Genomic DNA, 7,627 nt, shown 5'->3' with positions numbered 1-7,627 from the left:
TGAGAAGCCAAGGTAAGGTAAAATCTGCTTTGTGTAATGAGCAATCTTGCAGGATATGAACAAGATCATTTTCAGACCTAAGTGCGTGAACACTTGTGAGTCAACTGTGAACTACAGTGGCAGCAAAAAGAAAGGTGAAAGCAATTAATTTTTACCAGTAAGAACTGTAGATCAGCTTTTTCTATGCTGCTTATCATCATGGTATCTGAAGCATACTAACATGTCAGAGGCAGAGGCTGCTGGTGGAATGAGAACTAGTCTGGCATGGAACAGCTACCTGACTAGTTACGGTCAGAAACCAGTGTAAAGAACCTGAGGGAGCAGGAGAAGTGACTTATTGAAAAGTCTGGGGAAAGCTCATTGATGGAGATCTGAAGACTGATCTTTGAGTGATACAGGTTTACACTACCCATGTTATAGGAGCAGCCCATGTGCATCAAAAAGCATTCACAGAATTCTAGTCGTACCACAAGCAGGAATGGTATGAACGGCTGATACGTGAGAAACTCAGATGTGAATGTGTTCAGATGTGAGGGAAGAGTTGCACCTCACTTGTAGTTAGGGACAGTGGTGTCATTGTTATTCTATTCCCTCTTCTTTCAAGTCCCAACAAGGATGCCTGTCCAATGGTAAACTCAGGGCTGCTATTCTGCTCTCCTGAGATAAGTGTATCTGCAAATACCATCCTTTCTCTGGTTGTAGAGATCTCAGTCACTTTGTCTAAATTCTCTGTAAGAAATAAAAACCATTTAGGATATAAGCAAAACATTTATGTATGCATTTCACATTTTCTTTTGTTTCTTAAGGAAAAATCTGTTTTAGAAAAACAAATCTGCTTGCTAAGTAACTTGCTAAAAGAGAAACTGTGAGAGCATTTCTCAGCAATATTATACATTCAGTTTAATTTGTCAATACTGGATAAATACTTAATGTTCTGTTTGATGTTACTGCTACGGCAAAATGCAGCAGCATAATTATATTCTCTGCTATGCTATATTCTGCTAGTTACCAAGGAATTAAAGAATAGCAATGAAACAGTCAACTACATCATGTCAACTGCAGGAAACCTAGATTGAACAGTGAGCTATCCTAAACCCTTAGAAAGAATGATTCTAAAGAATTTATTGAAATCTATGTATGATAGTTGTCTTAACTGGAACATAAGTTTAAACCAGAATAATGTGAATGATACATATTAATATGACTATCACTATAAGAAGAGATGCAGAGACAAGTATATTTTATACCCAAAATGATGATAAAACTTCTTCTTTCCTTCCATAATCAGAATTACATTATCTACAGTGCAAATGAGGTGAGAATTGCAAAATTATTTTGAGCCTTACTCTATAAAATCCAGCTTAAGCAATCAGCTGAATCTATTTCAAACCCTTTGAACCCTTTTGATTAGGATAAGTGAAACATAATCAAGACACACTGCTGTTGAAGTAGCTGTAGAAATCTGGCAAGCAAACAATGCAACTAGTTGGTTGGACTGATTTAGGCAACATTTTATAAATAGCATCAAGTTGCAAAAAAATCTGAAGGTTTTGGTTAACAGAATGAAAATTTGCCAACAAATATTCAGGTCCCCGGAAATGACTATATTCAAGCAAGAGTTTGATATATTGTCCATAAATATTACTTAGGACTCATCTGAGTTAAACATGTTCTGTCTGAGATTGCTGGGAACTGGAAAGAGTCAGGAACTTCTTATGTAAATCTAGAGAAGAAAAATCTCTTCCATTACAGTGAAATACTTGTGATGAGATCGGTGCTGATTACTTCACTTAATGTGACAGAGAAAAGCAATTGAATGCTACAGTTAAGAGAGTGGTACAAGACACCCTCATCACAGACTGATTTTAAAAGAAACCTGTACTCCTCTTCAAAGTCAAAGTTCAGAATTTACAGCTCAGGTAAACTCCCTGCATAAAAAGAGCTTTCAGTCTGAGATTCACTCTTTCAAAGAGAAACTGTAAATAAATAAGCTGATAGTAACTTACTTGTCCTGTGTAGTTCAAAGAGAAAAGTAATGCTAACTCTAACACTATATTTAGTGTACAGAAATACCTAAACATTTTTCAGTGCACTAAGCTTTAGAAGTCCTCAGGCAAGTGTATTCAGTCCCAGAATAAATTGAAATTATCTGACAGACCATTACTTATTCAGAATAAAGTAATTTTCCCATGAACAAAACTGCATCTGTCAAAGTTTTTCACCTTTCAAGGTAGGCTGTAACTGTGTACGGTAGAAAATGCAGAAAGCAAAGACAGATTTATTGGCAGAAGATGCTCCTGAAGGTTTGTTTGGGGTTTTTACAGTGCGAAAGTATAATTCTTTGAAAATCCATGTTCTTCTTAAAAGGTTTTTGAGTGACCACAATGACAAGGACAGGAATTTAGACCATGGGGGCACCACCAGCCTTAACTGTCCCTGCCTTCCCCTCAGGACTCCTGCTGGGGAGCCACTGGCCTTGTCAGATGTCTTAAAGTTCATTCTGTCAGACCCAGTAGACATTAATTTCCCTCCTTCTCAAAGAAAGATAGGAGTGGTAAAAACCTGCCCACATAAGATGTTCAGAGATCTGATGTAAAGTGATGCTCTGGAAACCACATTCCTATGTTGTGCACTGATGAAATGATTTAAAGAGGAAATCCAGTTACAACTTTGTTTATGTTAGGAAAACATAAACCAATAAAAGAGTAGAAGTTCTTGGGTTTTGTAACAATTTATTCTAACCTGTCTCAAGAAATTATGATTTAACTAGATTCTGGTAAAAAAAATATTTTTTCTGTGAAGGTCTTGAAAAACCTGAGCACTTTGAAGTTACTTTTTATAGCCTAAAACTATTTCAGGCATTTTCTTTTGTCTCTAGTTTCTTCTGTTTTCATAGAGAAAGGGTTTCTGATTTTCATTCAGCTTATACCATGCTTCTTTCTTGACTCCATTACCCTTCTTCAGTTGCATGAAAAAGAGCAAGGCATCCTTACAGTATACCAGTAGAGGAAACTAATATTATGGGGGTATTTGACTATTTCCATTCCTCACCTTGCTTAGTGAGCAGTGCTGCTGCATGCTCAGGATCTACAAAGATATCACAAGAAGGAGCTGGGATATTTTTACAACAATAATAAATCACTGAAGTAACCATCGGTCATGAAATGTGTCTATGTCAGAAAATGCAGAATTGCCTATCTTTTTTTGACCTGAATAACAAAAATATGAGATATGATGTGCATGTTTCTAAACTAAAATGTCTGTCTATAAATCCTAGTTTGGGATTCAGGCAATTACCTTGCTAAAAAAACATTTGAAAACTGTGTGTGAAAATCCAGATATCAATACTTAGGGTTCTCCGACATTATCATGTCTCATTAAAACATGTCCATCTATGAAAGGTGATAGTTGAATAATGAATTAGCTGCCCAAACAGATGTCTAGACACATCTGAGAAAGAAGTGAGAAATTTTAGTGTTTGAGGTTACATTGGACATGCACATTATCAGTTGTGATGTAGTGCAAATCAAAATTGTGTTAATGTAGCTAGTAAAACTGAAGTGTAGCAAGATGGAATGGAATATAAATATTACTTAATGCTTCCTCGAAACACTAAGATTCAGTTCTCTTTTCATCACTATGAAATACATTTTGCTTAGTACATGATCATTGTAAATTTTTTTTCAGTAGATGACCTTCCTTATCATAAATGGTAATGAATGAATCATGTTTAAATTTCAAGATGCAGTAGTTTTAAAAATGGCATTTGGACATATTATGATAAGGATGTAAATGCGTTTTTTTAAAAGTTCAGGAGGTCTAAAAATATCACTTGCTGTTTAACTACAGTATTATTGCCCATAAAAAACAGTTTGCCCTTAGTGTTCTAATTAAAATGAAAATTTACTGTCCAAACTACCTTTCTACAATAATAAACTGATTTAAAACTTAATTAAAAAAAAATCTCAGGGATAAACATCTTATTTTCTTGTATGATAAACAATATTCAAGGTCAATACACTATTTTCATTATTGCCACTAAAATATATTATTGAAAATACACTCAGTTTACATGTGTATAAAGAATGCTTTGCAGACCAATACTACTACTACTACTAGTCTTCAAAGTGTTAATTACATAAAGATTATAATTTGCAGTCCTGATCCTCCATCATTATATTGTCATTGAAAATAATTTATTGGCCAAAAAAACCCACAAACAACTAGGGAATTAAAAAAATGGCAAAGTTTGGATTCTTACCTTCTGGATTAAAGTCCTAACAGGAGTTCTATAAAATGACAGAGAAACACTTGAGAAGAGAGTCAGCAGGAAGGGCAACCCAGGCCTTTGGCGAGCTATTTCTCTTTTTTAAATGCTTAAGTGACTACAACCGGGTTGTAAAAAAAACAAGTCTGAAGAACTAAGAAACAAAGACATGTATGCTCTTCCTTTGAACAGAATAGTACATTCAGGAAAGCAGACCTATTCATGATTCAGTTTGAGGATCCATGAAATGTCTGGAAAATCAAGCTGTATTTACCAGACTCTCTCCTTGCTTGTCAGTATTTTCCAGGAAGATATTAGGTGTAATTGACATACATTATTCCAGGTGTAAGAAGTGTCTTAAGGTAAAACATTTGAAATAGTTGTGATCTTGATTCTAAATTTCACTTGCAATTTTTTTATACTTTTCTATTTTTGTATGGTTAATAATAACCAGTCCTTATCAAGTAGTATATGCTGGAAAGAAGAAGAATTTTTAAATGAAAATAAATCAGTGAGCTATTTCTGTGTCTTTTATATCTGACTCTTCTCTTGATTCATTAATCCTCTCCTCACACACTTAAATACTGAAAAGGCAGTTATTTTAATTTTCGCTTTCTCTGACAGCCCTGAAACTAATAGTAAGCTTTTATTTTGTGCAAATCAGCATTTTACTATGAATATTTGGACCATTTCTATCAAAGGCAGGATCAAAAGATAGAAAGGAACATAAGATGCTTCTTAAAAACTAGGGCACTGCTAAAAAATATTGAAAGATCAATTAATGATGGCAATTATTTTTCTAAGGACCCATTCAAGAAAAGAAGAGTATACATTCTCTTACTGTGAGGCAGAGATGAAAGTTATCTCTTCAATGATATCTAACTTTAATACATTTCAAAAATAAGTATTAAATGTTTGAAAGCCCAAACCAATCCATAGACACAGAAATTAGCTGAGTCCTCAGAAAATGTTAAATTCAGCTGAGTCCTCAGAAAATTTTAATTTATTCTAATGTCATAGTTTACTATTATATCTTAAGTTTTATACTTTATCCTACTTCTATAAGAATATGTCAGGAATTTACTGGATGTGTTAAGACTTCAAGCAAAATCTAATTTCAGAAAAAGTCATATATTAAATAACATATTTGTTTCTAATCTTTGGATGAACATGAAATATATTTCCATAAAAAAAAAGAAGACATTCGATTTCAAAACATTGTTTACTGGGAACATTTAATTTTTATGCAAGACAGGTAGAATTAATCATTCAGAATCCTCCAAAAAGTATACAGGAAAGATATATAGTAACAGGGGACATAATGACCGCGCATGAATGTCTTTGCAGTTACCCAGTATTCTTCCAGGAACAGTGATCAGCAGACATTCAGGCAAGAGGAGAAAAAATTAAGCTGAAATCAAAGACTAAAAATCCCTCAGTTTTTTGTTTGCTTCAGAATTTTATTTAAAAATTAGCAAATATAGTTGTTATTATGAATATAATTGAATAATTTGGCATTAATGCCTTCAAATGCATTTTGCAAAAGGTAGTGCAGGAAGAAAATATTTGCCTCTCAAAAGCTAGACTATTGTACATGTGTTTGTCAGAATATTGTGTCTCTAAACAAACATTTTATGTCTAGCATTTTGTTGCCCTCTTGGCTGTTTCTAAAGAACATTTACACATTTTGATTTTGTACACAGGCTGAAAAAATCAGACATTCTTGCATTTTCTCTTCTGTGGTTGTACTCTTCAAGATTACTGTTATCACCTAAAATCTAGATGTAGCTTTCTCTCTTCCTTTCATTTGAGTGACTATTTTTATAATTTCTGACCTCTGATGTCCCAAGTGGCACCCAAAGTGGCAACTCTCCCAGTAAATCTAGCCCAGTTCCCAGAGGGTTGGTCATGGCCACAAGGCTGCACCCCAGAGCAGCAGTACAGCCTGGGAAGCAGCAGAGCTCAGATGTGTGGAGGGGAGGGTTTGCTCTGCTACCACAGGCAAACAATTGATCTGCAAGGCAGAGACAGCCCTCCCTGAACAACCATCACTCTTCCCAAAAATATGTGGTTCCTCTTCCTTGCTTGGTAGCCAGAGGTTTCCTGGGTTCTGCTGCAGGGGAAGTACACAGTGATTGGTGCCTACTTTGCTGTAATGCTGTCATGAGATTCCCCTTGGAAGCTGTGAATTTTAGCGACCTCTAGAACTTATCACTCTTCCTACCTCATAAAAGCAGTATTGACACTGTTACTAAATTCTCAGAACAATGCAGAGCTTCTCAGAAATGGGTACAGCATTCAAAACCATTCTGGTATTGGGCTAAACTTTAAAGTAGAAATAATTTTCAGTACTTCAAACACTTTTAAGTACAACCCTTAATCTAGTCCAGCCACAGATGATAACCACAAGTTCAATATGACAGAATAGTGTCTAAAGAATAAAAGTATTTTTTTAAAACAAATGAGCATTAAAACACATTTTCCTTTTGAAGGTAGCTGGTTCAGCATTTTGGAATTAAAAGTTAATAATGAAGAGAATCACTTATCTACCCATGAGATTAAGAAATAATCAAGTCATAGTACAAAATCACCTAACAGTCTTTATATCTCATTTCAGTTTCACAGAAGAAATTAGAAGTAAATGTTTAGGGAATGTGGTCTTCCATTTTAATTTAATTTATAACAGAGAACAATAGAAGAACTGGGTTCAGTTACCTCAGGCCTGTGTTTACAGGCATTTTATAGTGTAGAATACTGCACTATTGATGAGTTAAGGATATCAGTCCACTATAGTTTATTAAGTCAATAAAACCAAAAGCAGACAAATCCTAAAGAGATACAGTCTTGGGCTCTTAAAAGTTTATACTTTCTCCCAGTTCATATTACTTCATGAAACAGAAGATATTGCCTCATCCAGAAAGCTTTGTGCCTTTGGAGTGTGACAAGGATTAGTTACCCCATGCAGGATCACTGTGTTAGCACTAAACTTGTGAGCTTGTACATTTGAGTCTCTTGGAGTACAGCACAGTCACAAAGATGATCCAAGGGCAGAAGCACATGCCCTATGAAGATAGGCTGAGAGAGTTGGGATTGCTCAGCCTGGAGAAGAGAAGGCTTCACTGAGACTTCATAGCACTTTCCAGTACCTAAATGAGTCTGTGAGAGAGCTGGAGAAGGACTTTTTACAAGGCCATGTAGTGATATGACAAGGAGCAATGGCTTTAAACTGGAAGAAGGTAGATTTAGATAAAAATTGGGAAGAAATTCTTTAGAGTGGGGATGGTGAAGCACTGGAACAGGTTGCCCAGGGAACTTGCGAATGCCCCATCCCTGAAAGTGTTCAAGGCTGTGTTGCATGTG

This window comes from Anomalospiza imberbis, chromosome 3, assembly GCF_031753505.1.
Source record: "Anomalospiza imberbis isolate Cuckoo-Finch-1a 21T00152 chromosome 3, ASM3175350v1, whole genome shotgun sequence".
NCBI classification, from domain to species: Eukaryota; Metazoa; Chordata; class Aves; order Passeriformes; family Viduidae; genus Anomalospiza; species Anomalospiza imberbis.
This window is presented reverse-complemented; position numbering follows the sequence as displayed.